This window comes from Dermochelys coriacea, chromosome 9 (genome assembly GCF_009764565.3).
Source record: "Dermochelys coriacea isolate rDerCor1 chromosome 9, rDerCor1.pri.v4, whole genome shotgun sequence".
In the NCBI taxonomy this organism is placed as follows: Eukaryota; Metazoa; Chordata; order Testudines; family Dermochelyidae; genus Dermochelys; species Dermochelys coriacea.
In genome coordinates, this window is record NC_050076.1 from 46,658,585 (window position 1) to 46,683,187 (window position 24,603).

Sequence of the window (24,603 nt, forward strand, 5' to 3'; positions counted from 1 at the left end):
TTTAAAAGTCGACTGGTCTCTCAGATAAACAACTGAATCAAAAGTAGAAATATCAGCAGTTTTCAGATTTGTTTTTCATTCCAAAGTTCAAGAGACGAATGAGTTCATAAGATTTTCCGTGTCAGTCTAAAGAGGTTTATTCACCATTTTGAATCTCTGCTTAATAACTCGCTGGAGATCTATAAGAAATATGACTTTCCCATCTTTCAAATGGGATCAGGCATTTAATTCTAGCACTGGCAGGTGTCATTAGAATAGAGCTTAAAATCATATATCTGATTTCCATATATTGTTTTAGCCTCATAAGTTTAGTTAGTGATTGTTCCCTTGAGCTCTGCTAGAGTTAACAACTAATGCTTTATATCATCTGAAAATTTGGGATCTTGGCCTAACATTTATCCCTCAGTCTAGTGGTACATGATCTATTAGCTGATAAATTCATCGGATGTGATGAAGTGAGCTGTAGCTCACGAAAGCTTATGCTCAAATAAATTTGTTAGTCTCCAAGGTGCCACAAGTACTCCTTTTCTTTTTGTGAATACAGACTAACACGGCTGCTACTCTAAAAACTGCTAAATACAAAATTTGAAGAGATTGTTTAGCATAAGTAGTTAACACATATTTTAAGGGACCATTCAAGGTGAAGTGGCCTGTTAACACCCCTCCAGTCATAGGGAAGAAAGGAGGAGAGGAAACAGCAGGGTGGAGGGGTGGAAAAGAAGGGGTGGGCATTGTTAGTTGGTTACAGATTGTCCTAACAAGCCATAAATCCCGGCTCTATATTCAGTCCATGATTTTAGTTTTCACCCACAGGTGAAAGGGTGTTTTTGTCTTTTATCATTTTCCTGTGAGAGTTCATTCAAAGCACAGTGATTGTCTGGTTTCACCCACATAGTTACTAGAGTTGTATACTCGATGGGGACCCCATCCTGAAAGAAATCTTTCCTCAACCCCCTTTTCTGGCCTTCAAACAACCATCCAACCTCTCCAAGCTCCCCACAGATCAGGACACAATAATTCAAAGCAGCACGAGACCCTGCCAGAACAACAGATGCAAAACCTGCAGACCTATCTCCACTGCTACAATGATCAACAGCCCCCACCATACAGCTTTCAAGATCCATGGGTCCTACACATGTCTATCATAACATGTAGTGTACCTCCTCCAGTGCACTAAATGCCCCAACAACAACTATGTGGGTGATTCTGGTATTTGAAGGCAGGTGCATCCCTGCCTCATTCACTGTACACCATCCATCCTGACCACTGAGGACCAAATTCTACTAGTGTAAATTCCAGGTAATTGTCAGTGACAATGGATTTACTCCTGACTTACACTGTTGCATGGAGCCCAAGAATGAGGGCAGCAAAGGGCTAGGCAGGGATTTGATATTCCAAATTTTGCAATCAAGGGACATATTCCAGAATAAAATTGCCATCAATAAAGTAAAAGGCTGCAGGATTGCAATCTTATTTCACCTGATAACATAGCTATATAGGTCTCCGCAGCAGGGGCCATTAGACCAAGGTTAGTGGGCAATTGAACATCAGTGTTCAATGCATCACTTGCTGTGTGCCTAAAGGAGAGCAGTAGAAATCAGCTAATTATTACAAACATCTGTCTGCTGAACACTTACACACAGCACGGTGCCTGCAGAACAGGCTGAAGTGCCATCTGGAGCAAGCAAATGCAAATAAAGCGTTGGAGTGGGTACCCAGGGTGGGTGAACGCACTGTTACCTTGGTTTGCTATATACTCAAGAGAATGAATCCACATTCCTTCTGTCACACATAAAAGGTTAATCTTTGCTGTAAGTCATACAGAGTTAGCATCTATGGAAATAACTGCACATGTAAAAAAGGGGTTGATGGGGTCATAATGTGGGTGATTTAAAATTTTTTACACATCTGTATTTTTTTTCAGTTTGTTCATTATAAACACACATGTAGATCCACACATCTCCAGTGAAATCTGAATTGTCATGCTCAAGCCCATCTCAAATGCAGGTGGATGAAAGCACTACCTGGTTGACAACCAGAATACATAGATGTGAAAGGAGGGCAGGGGATTATGTTAAATCATCTGGTTTGCTGGTGTTGGTTTATTTCAAATTGCACTTTGGATGTATATCTAAGGGCTTGTCCACATGCGGACACTCAGGAAAATTAATCTGAAATAACTACTGTTGTGAATTGGAAAATCTACTTTATGAGAAAAGACTCAGAGAGCTTGGCTTGTTTAGCCTAACCAAAAGAAGGCTGAGCGGAGATATGATTTCTCTCTATAAATACATAAGAGGGTGTCACAGGGCATACTCACCACTGATGGCACCTCCTACTGGACATCCTGGGATTAGTTCAGGCCAGGCGTTGCGCCCTCCTCTGCGGTATCTCTCCCATCCTTGCTGCAGGAACTGCATTCTCCTTTTTGTGACTCAGCCCTCCGGCCACTTCACAATGTGGTTTCCCCTTACCGGGGGGGGGGGGGGGGGGGGGGGGGGGGGGAGGGAGACACGGGTGGGGGAGTGCAACAAAGTCTTTCCCAGACCAAATCATCCCAGGCAGTCCACTGTCCTCTGCTTGGTATTTGCCAAATCCCCAGTGGCTGGTAGGGGAACCTGGGCCTGCCCTCTACTCTGTGTTCCAGCTCAGGGGCCCTCTGGTTAGCAGCCAAGGCCTGCACTGCTATTCATTGCTGCTATTCTCCTGAGCCTTCTCCTATCTTCCTGGATCCCTGGGACAAGGGAGCTGGGCAGCTGGCAAACCCAGGGAGCGACTGTGCATTACCCTCTATAGTCCCAACACACCTCCTTACCACCCCCTTCTGTTGCCCACTTCCTGGCTTATATATACCCCACCTGTCCCTGGCCATCTAAGCTTCATGTCTAATTAATGAATCCCTGCTCCCTGGCTCCTCCTCCAGGTGCAGCCTGGGCAGTTATTGTGCCTAATTTACCCTCTTAGGGCCAGTGTGGGGTGTATACCCCATCACAGAGGAATAAATACTAGGGAGGGAGAGGAGTTATTTAAGGTAAGCACCAATGCGGACACAAGAACAAATGGCTATAAACTGGCCATCAACAAGTTTAGGCTTGACATTAGATGAAGGTTTCTAGCCTTCAGAGGAGTGAAGTTCTGGAACAGCTTTCCTAGGGGAGCAGTGGAGGGCAAAAAACCTAACTGGCTTCAAGAGTGAGCCTTACAAGTTTATAGAGGGAACGGCACATAGCTGATCTGCGACTGCTAGCACCAAATATCTCCAAAGGATGGTAATGGAACATTAAATGGGGAGAACTCTAAGTTAATACAGAGAATTCTTTCCCAGGTGTCTGGCTGGGGATCTTGCCCACATGCTTAGGGTCTAACTGATTGCTATATTTGGGGTCAGGAAGGAATTTTCCCCCAGGTCAGATTGGCAGAGACAATAGGGCTTTTCTGCCTTCTCTGCAGCATGGGGCACAGGTCACTTGCAGATTTAAGTGAAAGTAAATGGAGGATTCTCAGTTTCTTGAAGAGAATCTTGAAGATTTTTTTTTAAATCATGATTTGAGGTCTTCAGTAACTTAGCCAGAGGTTAGGTGTCCAATACAGGAGTGAGTGATTGAGGTTCTGTGACCTGCAATGTGCAGGAGGTCAGACTAGATGATCATGGTGGTCCCTTCTGGCCTAAAAGTCTGAGTCTATGAATTTAAAGTGGTTTGGTTAAACTGCATTAAACCTCTGCATTAAAGCTCTTACTTAGGGCTTATCTTCATGTACAGTGCTATAGCACTTTAGTGAAGATGTTCCTACATTGATGCAAGAGTTTCTCCTGCTGGCGTGGTTAATCCAATTCCCTGAGTGGCGGTAACTATGTCAATTAGAGAAACTCATCTATTGACTTTGCGCTGGCTACATAGGGGGTTAGGTCAGTATAACTACGTCGCACTGGAAATTTTCACACCCCTGAACAACATAGTTTTACTGATATAAGTCTGTAGTGTAGACCTGGCCTCACAATTAAAGTGGCCTTAATTCAGTTCAGATTAAGGGCTTGGCTACACTTGCAGATGTAGAGTTCTGGGAGTTAAACCAGCCTTCGGAGACCACAGCAGGGAAAAGACTGCCATATGTTTACACTGTCAGCTGCAAGTACACTGGCGTGGCCAAATTAGCAGCTCTTGCAATGCCACAAAGAGCAGTGCATTGTGGTAGCTATCCCAGCATGCAAGTGGCAATATGCTTTTCAAATGGGGGGTGGTGGAGTGTGACAGGGAGTGTGTTGTGTATATGTGGGGGGAGAGACAGCATGTTTTGAGGGGGGCTGAGTGTGTGTCAGAATTCTGTCTTGTAAGTTCAGACAGTGGCAGACTCCCCTCCCCCCACCCTCTCTCACAACAACAGCATGCCACACTAATGGTTTGCTTTGTCCTGGAGCAGATAAGCATGCTGGCTGTCAGAAATGGAGCTTTGAAGGGGGATATCCGCATGCCTGTAGCCGAGTTCAAAACAATGAGAGGAGTGGCCACTTGACTTCAGGGGATTATGGGAATCATAGAATCATAGAATCATAGAATATCAGGGTTGGAAGGGACCCCAGAAGGTCATCTAGTCCAACCCCCTGCTCAAAGCAGGACCAAGTCCCAGTTAAATCATCCCAGCCAGGGCTTTGTCAAGCCTGACCTTAAAAACCTCTAAGGAAGGAGATTCTACCACCTCCCTAGGTAACGCATTCCAGTGTTTCACCACCCTCTTAGTGAAAAAGTTTTTCCTAATATCCAATCTAAACCTCCCCCATTGCAACTTGAGACCATTACTCCTCGTTCTGTCATCTGCTACCATTGAGAACAGTCTAGAGCCATCCTCTTTGAAACCCCCTTTCAGGTAGTTGAAAGCAGCTATCAAATCCCCCCTCATTCTTCTCTTCTGCAGACTAAACAATCCCAGCTCCCTCAGCCTCTCCTCATAAGTCATGTGCTCTAGACCCCTAATCATTTTTGTTGCCCTTCGTTGTACTCTTTCCAATTTATCCACATCCTTCCTGTAGTGTGGGGCCCAAAACTGGACACAGTACTCCAGATGAGGCCTCACCAGTGTCGAATAGAGGGGAACGATCACGTCCCTCGATCTGCTCGCTATGCCCCTACTTATACAACCCAAAATGCCATTGGCCTTCTTGGCAACAAGGGCACACTGCTGACTCATATCCAGCTTCTCGTCCACTGTCACCCCTAGGTCCTTTTCCGCAGAACTGCTGCCGAGCCATTCGGTCCCTAGTCTGTAGCGGTGCATTGGATTCTTCCATCCTAAGTGCAGGACCCTGCACTTATCCTTATTGAACCTCATTAGATTTCTTTTGGCCCAATCTTCCAATTTGTCTAGGTCCTTCTGTATCCTATCCCTCCCCTCCAGCGTATCTACCACTCCTCCCAGTTTAGTATCATCCGCAAATTTGCTGAGAGTGCAATCCACACCATCCTCCAGATCATTTATGAAGATATTGAACAAAACGGGCCCCAGGACCGACCCCTGGGGCACTCCACTTGACACCGGCTGCCAACTAGACATGGAGCCATTGATCACTACCCGTTGAGCCCGACAATCTAGCCAGCTTTCTACCCACCTTATAGTGCATTCATCCAGCCCATACTTCCTTAACTTGCTGACAAGAATGCTGTGGGAGACCGTGTCAAAAGCTTTGCTAAAGTCAAGAAACAATACATCCACTGCTTTCCCTTCATCCACAGAACCAGTAATCTCATCATAAAAGGCGATTAGATTAGTCAGGCATGACCTTCCCTTGGTGAATCCATGCTGACTGTTCCTGATCACTTTCCTCTCCTCTAAGTGCTTCAGGATTGATTCTTTGAGGACCTGCTCCATGATTTTTCCAGGGACTGAGGTGAGGCTGACCGGCCTGTAGTTCCCAGGATCCTCCTTCTTCCCTTTTTTAAAGATGGGCACTACATTAGCCTTTTTCCAGTCATCCGGGACTTCCCCCGTTCGCCACGAGTTTTCAAAGATAATGGCCAAGGGCTCTGCAATCAAAGCCGCCAATTCCCTCAGCACTCTCGGATGCAATTCGTCCGGCCCCATGGACTTGTGCACGTCCAGCTTTTCTAAATAGTCCCTAACCACCTCTATCTCTACAGAGGGCTGGCCATCTCTTCCCCATTTTGTGATGCCCAGCACAGCAGTCTGGGAGCTGACCTTGTTAGTGAAAACAGAGGCAAAAAAAGCATTGAGTACATTAGCTTTTTCCACATCCTCTGTCACTAGCTTGCCTCCCTCATTCAGTAAGGGGCCCACACTTTCCTTGGCTTTCTTCTTGTTGTCAACATACCTGAAGAAACCCTTCTTGTTACTCTTGACATCTCTTGCTAGCTGCAGCTCCAGGTGCGATTTGGCCCTCCTGATATCTTTCCTACATGCCCGAGCAATATTTTTATACTCTTCCCTGGTCATATGTCCAACCTTCCACTTCTTGTAAGCTTCTTTTTTATGTTTAAGATCCGCTAAGATTTCACCATTAAGCCAAGCTGGTCGCCTGCCATATTTACTATTCTTTTGACTCATCGGGATGGTTTGTCCCTGTAACCTCAACAGGGATTCCTTGAAATACAGCCAGCTCTCCTGGACTCCCTTCCCTTTCATGTTAGTCCCCCAGGGGATCCTGGCCATCTGTTCCCTGAGGGAGTCAAAGTCTGCTTTCCTGAAGTCCAGGGTCCGTATCCTGCTGCTTACCTTTCTTCCCTGCGTCAGGATCCTGAACTCAACCAACTCATGGTCACTGCCTCCCAGATTCCCATCCACTTTTGCTTCCCCCACTAATTCTACCCGGTTTGTGAGCAGCAGGTCAAGAAAAGCGCTCCCCCTAGTTGGCTCCCCTAGCACTTGCACCAGGAAATTGTCCCCTACGCTTTCCAAAAATTTCCTGGATTGTCTATGCACCGCTGTATTGCTCTCCCAGCAGATATCAGGAAAATTAAAGTCACCCATGAGAATCAGGGCATGCGATCTAGTAGCTTCCGTGAGTTGCCGGAAGAAAGCCTCATCCACCTCATCCCCCTGGTCCGGTGGTCTATAGCAGACTCCCACCATGACATCACTCTTGTTGCACACACTTCTAAACTTAATCCAGAGACACTCAGGTTTTTCCACAGTTTCGTACCGGAGCTCTGAGCAGTCATACTGCTCCCTTACATACAGTGCTACTCCCCCACCTTTTCTGCCCTGCCTGTCCTTCCTGAACAGTTTATAACCATCCATGACTGTACTCCAGTCATGTGAGTTATCCCACCAAGTCTCTGTTATTCCAATCACGTCATAATTCCTTGACATCACCAGGACCTCCAGTTCTCCCTGCTTGTTTCCAAGGCTTTGTGCATTTGTATATAAGCACTTGAGATAACCTGTTGATCGCCCCTCATTCCCAGTATGAGGCAGGAGCCCTCCCCTCACAGACCTTCCTGCCTGTGCTTCCTCCCGGTATCCCGCTTTCCCACTTACCTCAGGGCTTTGGTCTCCTTCCCCCGGTGAACCTAGTTTAAAGCCCTCCTCACTAGGTTAGCCAGCCTGCTGGCAAAGATGTTCTTCCCTCTCTTCGTAAGATGGAGCCCGTCTCTGCCCAGCACTCCTCCTTCATGGAACACCATCCCATGGTCAAAGAATCCAAAGCCTTCTCTCCGACACCACCTGCGTAGCCATTCGTTGACCTCCACGATTCGACGGTCCCTACCCAGGCCTTTTCCTTCCACGGGGAGGATGGACGAGAACACCACTTGCGCCTCCAACTCCTTTATCCTTCTTCCCAGAGCCACGTAGTCCGCAGTGATCCGCTCAAGGTCATTCTTGGCAGTATCATTGGTGCCCACGTGGAGAAGCAGGAAGGGGTAGCGATCCGAGGGCTTGATGAGTCTCGGCAGTCTCTCCGTCACATCACGAATCTTAGCCCCTGGCAAGCAGCAGACTTCTCGGTTTTCCCGGTCAGGGCGGCAGATAGATGACTCAGTCCCCCGGAGGAGAGAGTCCCCGACCACCACCACCCGCCTTCTCCTCTTGGGAGTGGTGGTCGTGGAACCCCCAACCTCAGGACATCGCATCTCATGCCTCCCAACCAGCGGAGTCTCCTTCCGCTTTCAGACATTTCTGGAGGCCAGTCACAGTGCAGTAATGCAACATGTCATCCACACTGATGCCCGGGCGTTTCAGCTGGGGCACAGCAAGCTTTATGCTTCTTGTGGAGGTGGATTACCAGGAGAGCTCCAGCTCCAGAGTCCAGGCGCTCTACATGCCTTGCCAGTGTGGACACTTCAGGAGTTAGGGCACCTGGGGCTGCTTTAATGCGCTCTAACTTGCAAGTGTAGCCAAGCCCTTTTTCACTTCCAGAGTGAATTAAAATAAACTGAAATAAGGCCACTTTAATTCTGAATAAGAGCATCCACACAGGTGTTTAAATGTGGTTTTACTAATCCACTTTGATCAGTAATTCAGATTAATTCTCCTGAGTATCCCTGGGTAGAAAAGCCCTTAGTTATGTCAAGTATACCTGGAGTATATAGATAGGTGCCTTTTTTTAAAAAAAGCACTTCTACATGTCTAAATACTGACCCTTAAAAACACAAGGAAAAAAAATGCATACTTCATTTTAATTACATTTACTTTATTGCACCTGTAAACATTTTTGTAACTCGAAATATATTCATCTCTGTTATCGTATGTGCCCAAATGGGACAAGAAGAAATTAGATACTGTTGAGTTTTAATAAAATTAGCAGTAATAATAGATAACACATAGCACATCTTCCACTTATTGTTCAAAACACTATTATATATTAACATTTGAACTGATCAAAAACGATCCAGTGGAACTTTATTTTAGTCAAAAATGCCATTTTGTCGAAACCGAGAAGCTTTCTGTGGGTACATGTCTATTTCTACAAAATTTTGACATGACAAACCCATGACATGAAGCATGTTGATAATGCTGACATGTTCTGTTTTGACATTTCTGGTGAAACATTTTGATTAACCCAAAGTGAAATTAAGAAAATGTTGGTTTCATTCCAATTTGTAACAAAACCAAGTTTTGAAATTGCAAAGTTTCTCCTAAAACAGAAGTTTTGGCTCCCACACACCTCTGATCAATATGTGGGCAACATGGCGTCCTCGGCTGAGTGGGGCTCGTTGACAAAATGGTCACTGTTTTAGGGCCTGGTTCAGCAAAGCCCTTAAACCAAATTCAGGTACTTTAGAACAAGTTTAAATTTAAGCAAGTATGAGCTAAGTGCTTTGTTGAGTAAAGATGGACGTAAGCACATTCAAGTTAAATCTGTATACACATGCTTTGCTGAATTGAAGTTTTTGATCTGATCCAGAGACCAGTGAAGTCAATGAGAGTTTTTCTTCCAGTGAATTTTGGATCAAGCCTTAAAGCAAGCAACTATCTTTCATTCCCTTCAGAAATTGTTCCCTTTTTCTCATTAAGGATAGTATAAAGTATTAGCACCATAATTATTATGTTTAAGAAGGAATATAATATACTTTTAGTATTTTTCATATTAGGCATCTATTGGGTTTTTAATTAAAATTATCTACATTCAGAATGTCCATAGAGGATAAGAAGCAATTGAGTCAAAATGATAAGTTATGAAATGTAAATTTTAATTAAAAAAAATCGCTTTTGTTCACAAGAACAGCAAAGTAATTACATAACTCAGTCTAAAAAAAAAAAAAGGAGTACTTGTGGCACCTTAGAGACTAACAAATTTATTAGAGCATAAGCTTTCGTGAGCTACAGCTCACTTCATCGGATGCATTTGGTGGAAAAAACAGAGGAGAGATTTATATACACACACACAGAGAACATGAAACAATGGGTTTATCATACACACTGTAAGGAGAGTGATCACTTAAGATAAGCCATCACCAACAGCGGGGGGGGGGGGGGGGGGAGGAGGAAAACCTTTCATGGTGACAAGCAGGTAGGCTAATTCCAGCAGTTAACAAGAATATCAGAGGAACAGTGGGGGGTGGGGTGGGAGGGAGAAATACCATGGGGAAATAGTTTTACTTTGTGTAATGACTCATCCATTCCCAGTCTCTATTCAAGCCTAAGTTAATTGTATCCAGTTTGCAAATTAATTCCAATTCAGCAGTCTCTCGTTGGAGTCTGTTTTGAAGCTTTTTTGTTGAAGGATAGCCACTCTTAGGTCTGTGATCGAGTGACCAGAGAGATTGAAGTGTTCTCCAACTGGTTTTTTGAATGTTATAATTCTTGACGTCTGATTTGTGTCCATTCATTCTTTTACGTAGAGACTGTCCAGTTTGGCCAATGTACATGGCAGAGGGGCATTGCTGGCACATGATGGCATATATCACATTGGTAGATTATTATTATAATTATTAATTATAGTTAACCATAAGTAACTCTGAATTACAAATTACATATACCTGGACAATAGTTATTGCTGATACACAGTAACAACTGCACTAATCAGGAGTGTTAGAACAATAAATTGTAGAGAAAACACACAAGAATCTAATCAGTATTGAGTGATTGAGGATCTTCAAACCCATATAATATATTAATAATCCACTGGCGATATTGGCTAGCAACCCTCTAACATCTTTTAGTTAGAACCTGCTGACTCTACTTAAGCATTAATATCAAGGGGAAAATTGGGGAATGAGGCCATATGATCAAAAGTAGATAAAAATGAACTATTGGAACAGTTGAATCATCTCCTGTATCTCACCACCCTTCCATGATCTATAATTTTCTCTTAGAGTACAGAATGAAAGTGTCCATTCTGTTAAAGAACACAGTATAAATGCCATTTTCAATAGTACTTAGCTTTGGCTTAACTCTGCACCCATTAATGTCAATGCTAACAGCCATCCTATATGGTGAAAAATCCTGCAATTCAGTGGTTCGAATGGGAGTGGACCTACTGATACAGAGCAAGCTACATGGCTACACTAGCAAGTTACATAGCTGTTTATTCGAAACAGTCATACTGGATACCAGTATAATTTATTAAATTAAGAGAATAAGATTGAGAGAGAATAGTCTGCTGAAGGAGAATAGGATACACAGGCACATAGTCTGGAGTTGCCCAAGATCTATAAAATTCAGAATTAATACCATAACAACAATACATTTTATAGATTTTAAAGGCCAGAAAGGACTGTTATGATAATCTAATCTGAGTTCCTGCATAACAAAGGCCATAGAATTTGATCTGGTGATATCATAAAGTTGTCAAACTAAATACTCGATCATTTTACACTACGCTGGTAGGTTTCAGAGTAGCAGCCGTGTTAGTCTGTATTCGCAAAAAGAAAAGTGCCCACCTTGTGGCACCTTAAAAGACTAACAAATTTATTTGAGCATAAGCTTTCGTGAGCTACAGCTCACTTCATCGGATGCATACTATGCTGGTAGACTACTCTGTATCTTCGGACTTGATATGCAAAGTCCAAAGGGATTTCACTGAATTCAGAGATGGCAATAAATTATCCTTTGTCAACAGGAAAGATATATCAGAAACAGCAGCAAAGAAAGGCATCTCTGATCTCACTCCAGTCACATGTAATAGGAAAGCATTAAAGATATGAGTGTCAAAGGGAACATTTCAATGGGAGTCACTCTGATGTTAGTCAAGAGAAGAGGGTGAACATAGACAAAATAAACTACCATATATTTGAGAAACAGGCATGCAGGTAAAACAGTTGTTTACTTTATAGTAATTATGGTTCTTTGCACTGCTCCAGGAAGGACTTGTTTGTCCAGATGCAAGGCATCTGACAGAAGCTCCTCAGAACAGTGAGCAAAATGGAAGAAGAGCAAAGGGAGCTGCCAGTATTCCTGATCAGTGATACCATGATGACCAAGGAACCAAGACTCTGTATTCTAGACTGTTCTTTTCTGAAGCACAACCCTTCCTGGTATTCTCACTGGGTCAGTGCAGTTCCTATCGCAGAAGCAAACTTTAATGGCACAAAATACTCCCACAGCATATTAGCCTGTGCAATCATCTCCCAGGAAAAGTGGAGGGAGAACTCTCTTTGGTACATTTTTAAAGCAGAATGGAGAAAAGTCCCACTAAAATCCATATGGTAGAGAATAAACCTCCTTTGGATAGAGTGGATGACCTAATAGGCCTTTTCCTCTTATAATTTCTGCAGTTCTATGGTTCTTATCTTGATGGAAGACCCAGAGGAAGCCAAGCAAGGGTATTGTCGGGAAACAATCAAAGGAGCAGGGGGCATCTCCATAATTCCTAGTGTCGTTTTTAAAATTAAAACTATTACACAAGCTTCTCTCCTCCCCGTCCTCTATCACTTGTTAAGGTGCATTTGGCCTATTTAGTGTTCATATTGGTATGCCAATAGGATTCAGCAGCTGGGCTCAAGACTGAAAGAGGCATTTCAAGTCATAGAATCATAGAATATTAGGGTTGGAAGAGACCTCAGGAGGTCATCTAGTCCAGTCCCCTGCTCAAAGCAGGACCAACACCAACTAAATCATCTCAGCCAGGGCTTTGTCAAGCCGGGCCTTAAAAACCTCTAAGGATGGAGATTCTACCACTTCCCTAGGTAACCCATCCCAGTGCTTCACCACCCGCCTAGTGAAATAGTGTTTCCTAATATCCAACCTAGACCTCCCCCACTGCAACTTGACACCATTGCTTCTTGTTTTGTCATCTGCCACCACTGAGAACAGCCAAGCTCCATCCTCTTTGGAACCCCCCTTCAGGTAGTTGAAGGCTGCTATCAAATGTCAAGTCTAATAAGGAAGAGATATATGAAACCTGAAAGAAAATATGTAAGAAGCCTTTTCCACCCTTACTTCACTGAGAGAAGAAAGGAGCAAATAGCTCTAAGACATGTTGTCTTTATCTGTAATTTCATTCCTCTAAAGACTAAAGAGAAACAGCACTGGGAGTTCAAGGAGTTGTTTTTCAAAGGTGCATAGGAATGTTTCTTGTGATATCTTGGCAGCATCCATTTTGTTCTTAGTGTACATTCTTTGAATGCAGAAACTTTACCTGGGGCTACTCATTGTATTTTTGTGTTGTGAGCTGTGCATTTTTAGTGATCTGTTAGGGAACATACGCAGTCAATAGGAACAAAGAAACTTGTTTTGGAACATACTGAGGCTGCAACTTTCAAAGCTGCCTAAGGGATGCTCAATTCCTATTAAAGATTAACAGGAACTATCAGGGCTGGCTCTAGGCTTTTTGCTGCCCCAAGCAAAAATCCTCAGGGCTGTACACCCCTCCCGGGGCCCCCAGCCCGATCTCAGACCTGCCCCCACCCCTGCAGAGGGGACAATAACCAACAGAGTGGCTGTGGGGGTTGGTCAGCCGCGGGGAGGGGGGCGGACCAGAGGCACCTGTCCAGCGCCGAGCCGCCCAGGGCAGCGGGTTCCTTACTGGCCGCGGATCTTGCCACGATCCCAGGCTCCACTCCACTCAACTCTGGCTCCTCCGCTGCTTGTGACACGTGCGGCAGGGGCAGAAGGGGGGGGAGGAGCCACATTGCCTTGCTCCCCCAGCGGCGGGGGGCCAGAGCAGAGACTGCTCCTGGGCCGGGACCCCCGCGCTAAGCCCACCACCCCGCCCCACACAGGGGCTCATTGGTTGACTGAGCGGGGCCGGGGGGAAAAAAAAAGGATGGCCGGAATGCCACCCCGGAAATGTGCCGCCCCAACCACGTGCTTGCTTTGCTGGTGCTTAGAGCCGGTCCTGGGAACTAGATACCTAATTCCAGTTAAAATTAATTGAAATCGGGTGTCCAAATCTCTTACGGAGATTTGAAAATCCCATGCAGTACTTAATATCTTAGTGAAATCTATCAGTATTGTGCAATACTTTGCTGAGCAAACCTGACTTGGCATGGTTTGAGGTTCACAGGAAAGTCAGAGAGAGAAGGATTATCTACCCATCTCTGTACAAAACTATTGCCTTGTATTTTGAAATGTGTACATGAATAGCATCCCACCCTCTCGCTCATGGTTTTGTTGGCTTTGCAGTGCTGAGTAAAAAGAAGTAAATAAATGTTGGACATTAGCGGCAGATGTTGCTGCAAACACACATAGGGAGCAAGCAGATCTGCTGATTAAAGACATGCCATATTTACATAGTAAAAGGTGCCTATTTGGCAGAGTGTAGCCACTCCTACAGGCCCTTGGATTTCCAATTACCAATACTTCTTCACAGCTTTGTTTTCTCCTAGATCTTTTATCATATTAGTAACTCACTGGTTTCCTCTAAATGTTAATTGCATTTAGTGCTTCCAAGTTTCCAGCTTATAGACGGGTAGACATAAAGGACTTCAAAGAGGTACAACAAGCATCTCTCACTGTCCTGGGAAAATGCTTCAATCCTGATTTCTGAAAACCACTCCTTAGGGGGAAAGCTCAATTTGCAGGCCCATTCAAGTCCATTCTTCTGTCTCCAGCCCATTCACTACTTTTCCACTCTGTTGATGCTCATATTTTTGGCCCTCTTCTGAACGGGAACAGATTCTGGGACCTTGTGAAGGTTAGTTTTGTGTTGGGAGTGAAATCCCAGTATTTTTATGGCTATTACATTAGATACACCAGTTCTTGAACAGAGGGGGTGATAAACACCAGGCAGGCAATCTCTTCTTTCAGGAATCAAAGCCCAAACACCAATGCCCAGTTCTCAGGAAGCAACTATGCCTCAAGAATTGATTAAGTCAGAGGGCAACTCACCTTAAAGAATCTGCACCACAAAAACTAACACCACTATATATAGCATCTCCTCAAAGACCATATAATGCTCTCACACTAAAGAGAAGGACTTTTAAGACTGTTTGTAACAACATTATTTGGTAACTCCTGCCATACCAATATCTTTCTTCTGTGACAAAGTTTTTGCTCTACCTTGGTGGGTCTTGCGCTTATTAGCGGATTTGCTCGCCTTGGAGCTTCACAGCAGCCCTCAGCTTGGCCATTTTTCTGAACCCACAGTCCAGGTTGACTCCTCCTGTGTCTGATCAGGAGTTGAGAGGATCTGGGGGGAACCCAGGTCTGCCTTCTACTCTAGGTTCCAGCCCAGGGCACTGTGGAATGCAGCTGTCTAGAGTGCCTCCTGGAACAGCTGTGCGACAACTACAACTCCCTGGGCTACTTCCCCATGGCCTCCTCCCAACACCTTCTTTATCCTCACCATAGGACCTTCCTCCTGGTGTCTGATAATGCTTGTACACCTCAGTCCTCCAACAGTATTCGCTCTCAGCTCCTAGTGCCTCTTGCTCCCAGCTCCTCACACGCACCACAAACTGAAGTGAGCTCCTTTTTAAACCCAGGTGCCCTGATTAGCCTGCCTTAATTGATTCTAGCAGCTTCTTGATTGGCTGCAGGTGTTCTAATCAGCCTGTTTTAATTGTCTCCAGAAGGTTCCTGATTATTCTGGAACCTTCCCTGTTACCTTACCCAGGGAAAAGGGACTTACTTAGCCTGAGGCTAATATATCTGCCTTCTATTATTCTCCTATAGCCTTCTGGCCCGACCCTGTCACACTTCTTTTAAAATGAACACTGTGGGCAACATGTATTAATGGCCATGTACAATGTGGTATTATGCTTTACGGTCGTATTTTGATTTCCCCTAGTCTTAGAATCATGAATACTGCTATTATAGTAAATAGAATGTCAACTTGTAGAACTTGTTGCCAGGACATGCTGTGAAAGCCAAAACTATAACTGGGCTCAAAAAAGAGTTAGATAAGTTCATGGAGGATAGGTCCATGAATGGCCATTAGCCAAGATGGTCAGGGATTCAGCCCCATGCTCTGGGTGTCTCTAAGCCTCTGACTGCCAGGAGCTGGGACTGGATACTTGATAATTGCCATGTTCTGTTCATTCCTGCTGAAGCATCTGGCACCAGCCACTGTTGGAAGACAGGATACTGGGATAGATGGCCCTTCTTATGTTTAAAATACAGTTACTCCTCACTTAACGTCATCTCGGTTATTTCGTTGTTACGTTGCTGATCGATTAGGGAACATGCTCATTTAAAGTTACATAATGCTCCCTTATAATGTTGTTTGGCAGCAGCCTGCTTTGTCCACTGCTTGTAGGAAGAGCAGCCCGTTGGAGCTAGTTGGTGGATGCTTGGAATCAGGGTGGACTGGCAGCTGCTGTCTCAACTTGCTGATCTACTTAAAAAGGCAATGTACTTATAGTGGTGTCAGCCTACTTAAAGGGGCAATGCGCGTCTCTCTCTCTCTCATACACATGGTGTGTGTCTCTGTTTCTATCTGCCATGCTGTCTCCCCTCCCATTTATGCTGCCTTGTAGAGTGAGAGGCTACATTAACAACAATGTGTTAATCCTTGAGGGCTCAGCCAAGTGCTAGTTCATCATTTAGCAGTAAGGCATTCCCTGGGGAATATCCCATCCTCTTCCATCCTCTGACTCCACCACCTCAACCAAGCATCATAATAATCATTGCTGTGTATAGTATTAAACTGTTTGTTTAAAACTTATACAGTGTATACACACACACACACACATAAATAAATATAGTCTTTTGTCTGGTGAAAAAAATTTCCCTGGAACCTCCCCCCCACCCTTTACATTAATTCTTATGGGGAAATTGGATTTGCTTAACATCATTTTGCTTAAAGTCACATTTTTCAGGAACATAACTACAACATTAAACGAGGAGTTACTGTACTGTAATTTTACTAGGACTTGCAAATGTCCATGGTACACATTTAAAAAAAATCTCCCTTATTTAAGCACTTTTCTCCTTTTATAATATAGATTTTATTTTGTGTGGGCTCCGACATATTCAGTTTCATCAAATAAAGGGTCATTCATGAATGGAAATTAAAAAAATCCAGTAAGAAATGTAAACCCGTAATTTTAAAAGGCAATAGCTTACCAAATAAATATATAAAATAAAGCAGCTTAGCTAGAGAAGAAAGCAGATAGAAAATCTTCAAGATCCTTTTTTCTATCCCAGGAGTTCCAAAGTCTCTACATATTGAGCGTGTCTCTCTCAACTCCCAACTGAAAGCATCCTCTGTTAGTGGGTATGAGGATGCTTTCCCATAACTGCCTCCAAAGCCTCCTCTGAAGCATCTGGTACTCACTACCCTAGGAGACAGGACAATCGAAGAGAGAGAGACCATGGGTCAGATCCTATGTTCCTATCCTATTTGCAGTTTCATATTCCTGTTAGGAAATATTCTCATTAAGAGGCTTCTAAGTGATGGAGACGTTGATTGATTCTTTTTCAGCATATCAGTGGCAGGAAAATCAGGGAACAGCTGTGGGAATAGATTCCAGCTGGCATTCATCTTCCTCTACAAACAGCCTTTTCCAAAAGGGACAAAACCTGGCGTCATCTGCTCTATCATATAGGAGGAGTTGTTTGGTAGGTCTTTACTGTACTAGCCCGACAGTGTTTTTCCACTTTCCCTGGTTCTCCATTGCCTTGTATCTTATGTAGTGATTTGTCTTTGTGCAAAATGGGTGTTAAAATGCAACTGTGATGTAAACCACACTAGCACAGTGTGGGTCTTTGGCACCTGGGGGACTGATCCTCATCAGAGTAAATACCTACTACAATTGACAGCTAAGGGAACTACTCCTTTAGCCTATGAAGTAGAGGCTGAGAGTTTTAGTGCTATAGGGCCTGGGTTGAAATTCCACTGTTTGCTCAAGCAGAGTCCATTCCAAGGATATTAGTACTGGTGTTAGCTTTATAAAGGAGGTGCCCACAAACATGGAGGAGTGAGATGAGACTGTGTCAGCTGACTGTCATGCTAGCTCTGATGTCAACATTACAGTAGGAGTTGCAGGCCGGGCACAAGTTCTCATGAGACCAGCACCGAGCTTTGGTCTGAGGGGGATTCCTGTGAAAAGAGATGTAATAAACAGGACTGAAGTGTTATAACACTACATTTTCTGCATGATTAAAGTTCAAATTCTTATAGGCCAGGTTGTCCCAGCCCATGTGCTTGACCATGCAGGGGGAGTAATTAAAAGCAAGCTGCCCAGACTGCAGCTCCAGCAATGGGCGGGGAGATGAGGAAGGTGCTTCCCTGCTAAGCAAGTGAGAGAGATGGAGATAGAGAGGAGTGAGGAATAGGAGACGCTTGGCTCCACCCCTGATTATTGCCTAGAGTAGCCAGCTGAGTGGAAGGGGAGCGCCCCAGAAAGGAGTTAAGTAACTTATCCCCCTCCCCTCCCCTCATAGGGCAAGACAGATCATGGGAGAAATTGTTACTCAGACATAATTCCTTCCCAGAGCTGCTTTGCTGTGGCTACACAGTACCTAGACCAGGTTGAAGTTTGGAATTTTCTTCCCTTGGGAAATTATAATATCTTGAAATTTGGTGTCATCCCAATTTGGGATTGAAGTCTAAATGTCAGAATTTTTTGCACCACAAAAATATTCCAAAAATATTTTGTTTGTTTAGACATTATAATAATGTTAAAATAAAGTGATTAAACATTTGATAATTTCCCATAAAAATTGACAAACATTAATCCTATCCACAAAAATGTTATGATTTTGGTGAATCAACATTTTCCAATGGGAAATGCTTCAATTGGAAAGTATGTGACCAAATCCAGCACTCCTCCTTGCTTTTGGGCTGAGCCTAATGACTCATCTAGCCCTAGTTAAATAACCCCAATAAGTGGGTTTCACTGAACTTGTCTGATGGGAGAATAGAGCTATTTCATCAGGGGAAAAGCCAACACTTCTCAATAGACGCTAATTTGAACATATTACCTGCCCAGAAGAATGCCCAGAAGCAGGAACAAAATCTAAACTCTGAGCTAGCAGATAATCACTTTACACATTACCAGAAAATTGTTGCTCACTTGGATTTCATTCAGACATACCAGTTTTATTCTCATGATTTATGGCACTGCAAAATCGCCACAGAGTTCTTCTCCCTAAACCCTTTGGTTTAAATATAACATAGCTGAAGCTGAGCAGAGAAATTGGGAAAGCAGTTTACTTTGCTAATATTAAACCAAAAGGGGAAAAAAATCCATGTTTTTATTCCTGACCACGAAAAAGGAGATCTAACTGTTCTTGCATTTCAATTGCTAACTGAATAAATCCATTCCAGGTGAGTGCTATCAATAATATAGCTATAATTTCCCAGACTTTGGGAAGGTGTAGTTGTTAGGAGGGTGGTCATAGAAACTGCAATATCCATTAGCACAAGAAAATGACAGGAAAATTCCTTCTGATATTTTTTTAATTGAACAAGCAAAATATTCCAGGATAAATCTCTCCTACATAGGAATTACTCAACTATGAGACAGAAAGCTCTGAGTTTCTCTTCATGGAGTTTCCTTAGCATCAGCCACCTGTGTCTAGGGGGTTGTCATGCAAAACTAGTAGATTCATTTGGGATTCACATTGTCCTTGGGGAGTCCATACAGGCTCAAGCCATCCAGATGAACCTTTTGCCTTCGTGCTGGCTCTGTGCCTCTTTCCCAATGCTCTGGCAATATGGCTCAAAGAGATCTGGGCTGCTAGGGACTCTCCCATCATCCAGTGCTCCCAAAACACTCTTAAGGGCATCCCATGGCACAGAGAAGGCAACTGCTTAAGTGAAAGCTATCCTAGGCACCATTAATTTGGCAGGGAAACCTCTGATAAGTAGGCTGATGATGTTCCCTCATTCCAGGCTCACACCATCTTCAGACTGTGATCCAGAGCCCCACAAAGAGTCTATATCAGGTTTAGGGGGGGGGAAGGATTCTAGAGAGATACCATTCCCCATACCATTCCATAGTCTCCCCACCAAAAAGATTCACTAAGTTTTCATTGTCTCTGCCCACAGAAGGGCAATAGTAAAGTCTTATGGGACTGAAATTCTGCATGCATGTAGAGCTTTGTATTAACTAACAAGAGCAAGGGCAGACCTCTAGTTGATTTTGTAATAATTATTTCCTTGTACTTCTCAATATCATAGCATTTAGGGCTTGAGCCCAAGCTTACTGGGGTCAGTGGGAACAGGTTTTGGATCAAGCTATTAGAGAAAAGTAGAGAAGCAAAGTGAATTCAAATACTAATGAAGTTACACTTCAATTATCTCTTTTATTATCTTAGTGGCAGTTAGTACTTTTAACAATATACCCTTACCCTCTGCCCATGTGATAATAGATTAATTACACCAAATCTGAGTTCCAAACAAGTCCACGTGTTATAAAAATCAAGGTAGAAAAGAATAAATTCAGCTATAAAGATGTGATGCTTGTTTTTAAAAAAAGCTACTTTAGGGGAAAGCATTAGACATTTAAATGATCAAGTTTAAATTTATATAGTTAAGGCTAGCTAGATCTCCCTTCCAGAACACATTTACCCACACATGGGCATTCTGCACTGGGAAGTGGGATCAAGTTAGCCTAAATTGGGCTAAGTTTCCAACTGTGCCACTCACACAACTGGGGCCAGATTTTTAGAATAGCTCAGTTCTCATTTATACATCTACATAAGGGTGAGATTTTACAAAACTACTCATCACCCCACAGCTTCTACTGTGATTCATAGACTTGAAGGCCAGAAGGGACCATCATGATTATTTAGTCTGACCTCCTGCACATTGCAGGCCACAGAACCTCACCTATTCACTCCTGTAACAGACCCATGGCTGAGTTACTGAAATCCTAAAATCATGATTTAAAGACCTCAAGTGACACTTATGGCTAGATTTTCCCAATGTGTTGAACTCTTTTGAAAATCTGGTAGTTTTGTGTCTTAATTTGAACATTTAAATGTCTAGCCCTATGCATGCCGTGCACAAAGTTATTAGCCCTTTCAGTGACAATTATTCTAATTTTCAGTTTCCCAACATGTAGAATGTTGAGGCTCCAATCATGTGAAAAATGCATATTGGCTTGGTTTGGGGTACAGAAGATATAGAGTGTGTGCTGTGTCAGGACTTTCTCTGGGAATCAAAATTTGATGTCTCCTTTCAGTTGCTGGGTTATTCATTTTTTTTCATGACAGTTACTGGCTCTGAGGGGGCTAGGAAAAGTTTTCTGCTCCAGAAGAGAAAGGAGAATGCAGCTGTGAATAACTCAGGTTAATAACAATGTCCATCAATCCAGCAAGCAATAGAGGCTTGATGGTATACTTCTATTAAGACCTGGAACTGTGCTTTTCAAGTGAGTGAGACGAAGCTGGCATGGTTAAGGAGGGAGAAGAGGGAGGCAAGCCAATAGCAGCATGGGAAGGGGACAAAGAACAAGGTTGGACAAGAAGGAGGAGATAAAAAAGTCAATCAATTTATCTCTGGATTTCCTCTCTAGTTCTGAGCTAGGATGGCCACCTGAATATTCTATTAATGAAAGGATTGGAGCTGAGTGATACCTATGATCAAAGAGGTGTGGACACATAGTTCATTTCTCCTGGGTGCTTTGGTTTACACTTTGACATTGGCCTTACTTTGCAATCCACTATTACTGTCACCCCTCTCTACACCATTATCCCGGACACTGTGCAAAAGCTGCATTGACACGGGCTGTTCTCCGAGCTGAATGGCTGTTGTTGTAGCCACTTCCTGGCAACAGGACTATATTCTTGAAACCCCACTAAGTGATTTAAAACAGACACAAACATGATCATAGATGTATACATTTACACTGAGGTTGATACAGAAGTAGAAGGCAGGCCAGCTGAAAGTCTCTGGGTAAGGATAAAAGGGGTAAAAAAAAAACAAGGGTGATGTCATGGTAGGGGTCTACTACAGATCACGTAACCAAGAAGAAGAGGCGGATGAGGCTTTTTTAAAACAACAAAATCATCCAAAGCACAAAGCACATCCAAAGACTTGGTGGTGATGGGGGACTTCAACTACCCAGATATCTGTTGGGAAAAGCTAGCAGGGCACAGATTATCCAACAAGTTCTCTGAATTGGAGACATGTTTTTTATTGCAGACAATAGAGAAAGCAACTTGACAAATAGGAAGGAACTGGTTGAGAAGTTGAAGGTAGAAGGCAGTCTGAGTGAAAGTGATCATGAAATGATGAGTTCATGACTCTAAATGATAGGATGGAAAACAGCAAAATAAAGTCAATGGACTTCAAGACGACAGACTTCAGAAATTTCAGGAAATTGGTTGGGAGAGATCCCATGGGAAGCAGATCTTAGGGAAAAGAGAGTTCAGGAGAGTTGACAGTTTTTTGTTTTTTTAAAAAGAGAAGCTATTAATGGCACAAGAGCAAAACTATCCCAAGACATAGGAAAGATAAGAAATATGATAAGCTACCACACTGGCTTAACCAGTGATACTGTCCTGCATGACCTACTTATAAGCAAACTAGGGAAATTTAGTCTAGACGAACCTACTATAAAGTGGGTGACTGGAAAATCGCATTCAGAGTACTTATCAAAAGTTATTAATTTTGTCCCAATACTCCTGTGTTGTTTTTTTTATTTTCATCCTTTATAGTTTCCCCTTTTTGTATGACTCTCTTTTAAGTTTCAGGCCATTGAAGATAACAGAGTATTAAACCCCAGTCAAGCTGGAAGGGCATATTGAGTGGGGTCCTGCAGGGAACTACCCTGGTCTGGGTCTCTTCAATAGCTTCATCCATTATTTGGTTAATGGAATAGAGAGTACAGTTATAAATTTTGCGGACAATACCAAGCTGAGAGGGGTTGCAAATGCTTTGAAGGACAAGATTAGAATCCAAAATGATCTTGATAAACTGGAGAAATGGTCTGAAGTAAATAGGATGAAATTCAATAAGGACAAATGCAAAGTACGATACTTAGGAAGGAACAATCAGTTGCACACATACAAAATGGGAAATGACTGCCTAGGAAGGAGTACTGTGGAAAGGGATTGTGATGCTGTACGGAATCTGGGGGACACTTGAGGATATTATGCATATTAATATTGTAAAATTATAATGAGTTATGTCAGATATGCCATGTAAGGTATCTGCAAAAATGTTATAATTTGCCAGATATCATCTCATTTATGTATTTGTATCACCTTTGTTTTATGAGTTATAGATATGTAACCCTTGTGTCGGGTGGAGCCAGCAGGAACATGGACCAGGTTCAGTATCTAGGGGGTCCTTTTCAACAATACAACACAAAACCGGCTTGAGCCCCCACCCAGTGACCTGGGACAATTATACACCACTCCCTGGGTGCCTCTAAGAGGCAATACTTCCCCTCTCACAAGCAAGGAGTCTGAATGTAGCAAAAACTTTTAATAAAAGGAGGGAATTAACTCAGCATTAATTTGGGAAACCACCACCACAAGGGTTCATAAATACAAACCATGAGCAAAAGTCCCATCCCCAAGTAAGTTGGGCAGTGTCCTTTTCCCCTCAGGGTCTTAAGTCCGGGAAGCCAAAAGTCCCTTTAACATGGCTTTCCCTTCTCTGTACCCCACTCACATTTGCTGTCCTTGGCCAATGCAGCCCCAGAGTTCAGAGGTTCATCCGCAGAGTTCACCTCCCACCCGAGGCATGCTGCACTGCTCGGGCACTCGCTCGTTGGCCCAACAGCTGATTGCCACACTTCTGTGGGGCTCTGCTCAGGCCCTCTCCACCATCTTCTCCTCTGGCCACTTGCCACGCCTCTCCACCAGCCACCCGGCTGGCCACTCGCCAAGATGTCTTCAGCTGTCCCCCCACACACACTTAACACAGCTGTCAGTGATTTCAGCTCTCAGTGTTTTCAGCTGTTAGTGGGACAGCCTCACTGCTGGTGCACACTGGGCAGTCTCTTGCAATAGAGACACCATCCTTAAAAGCGTGACAGGGTCAGGCCAGATGGCTACAGGAGAGTAATCCTATTGGGATCCGGGAAGTGGGTGGGCGAAGTCTGTCCACTGCTAAAGGATCCCCGCAAGCCTAAAAAGAGGATCCACAGGACCTAGATACCAAATAATTCCGGGGGACAACTAATGAAATAACAGGGACAGGAGAGTGGTCAAAGGGTCAAACGAAGGGAACTGGACAGGGACACTGAGCAGAGAACCCTGGACAGCACCCACTGCTCCTCAAAGGCTTTAAGGGAGTCAGAGGACACCACCCAGAGGAACGCTGCCCAGATATGTGAATGGACCAAGGATCAGAAATAGGCCCCACAGTCACAGGACACTCCATCAGCCAACCTCCTCACTCTGGTTTTATAGATGGCCATTTTAGCTAGGGCCAGGAGGAGGCTGACCAGGAGATCCCGTGACTTTGTGGGGCCAGGGATAGGGAGTGTATAAATAAGAAGGTGAGGGGAAAAGTGCAACGTAATAAAATATTGGTGAAGAGCCGGAATAGGGGCTGCAGCCTGGCACACTCGAGGTATCTGTGCCAGGCTTTCCCACACACCGCAAAAGGGGCAGGTGTCTGGGATTGAGGTGAACTGTGCCAAGAACATGCCCATGCTCACGGCTCCATGAAGGAGCCGCCAACTGACATCCCCGGCGGGCCTCGGGACAAAGGTGGAATATAGGCTGGCCCACCGGAGCTCCTCACCCTCCAAAGGTGGAAGGAGGTCCAGCCACTTTGTATCTGGGCGGGACGTGAGGGCGAGGACATGAAGGGTGTGGAGCACAAGCATGTATAGATGTTTCCTTGGTGCGGTTTGAAAGCAG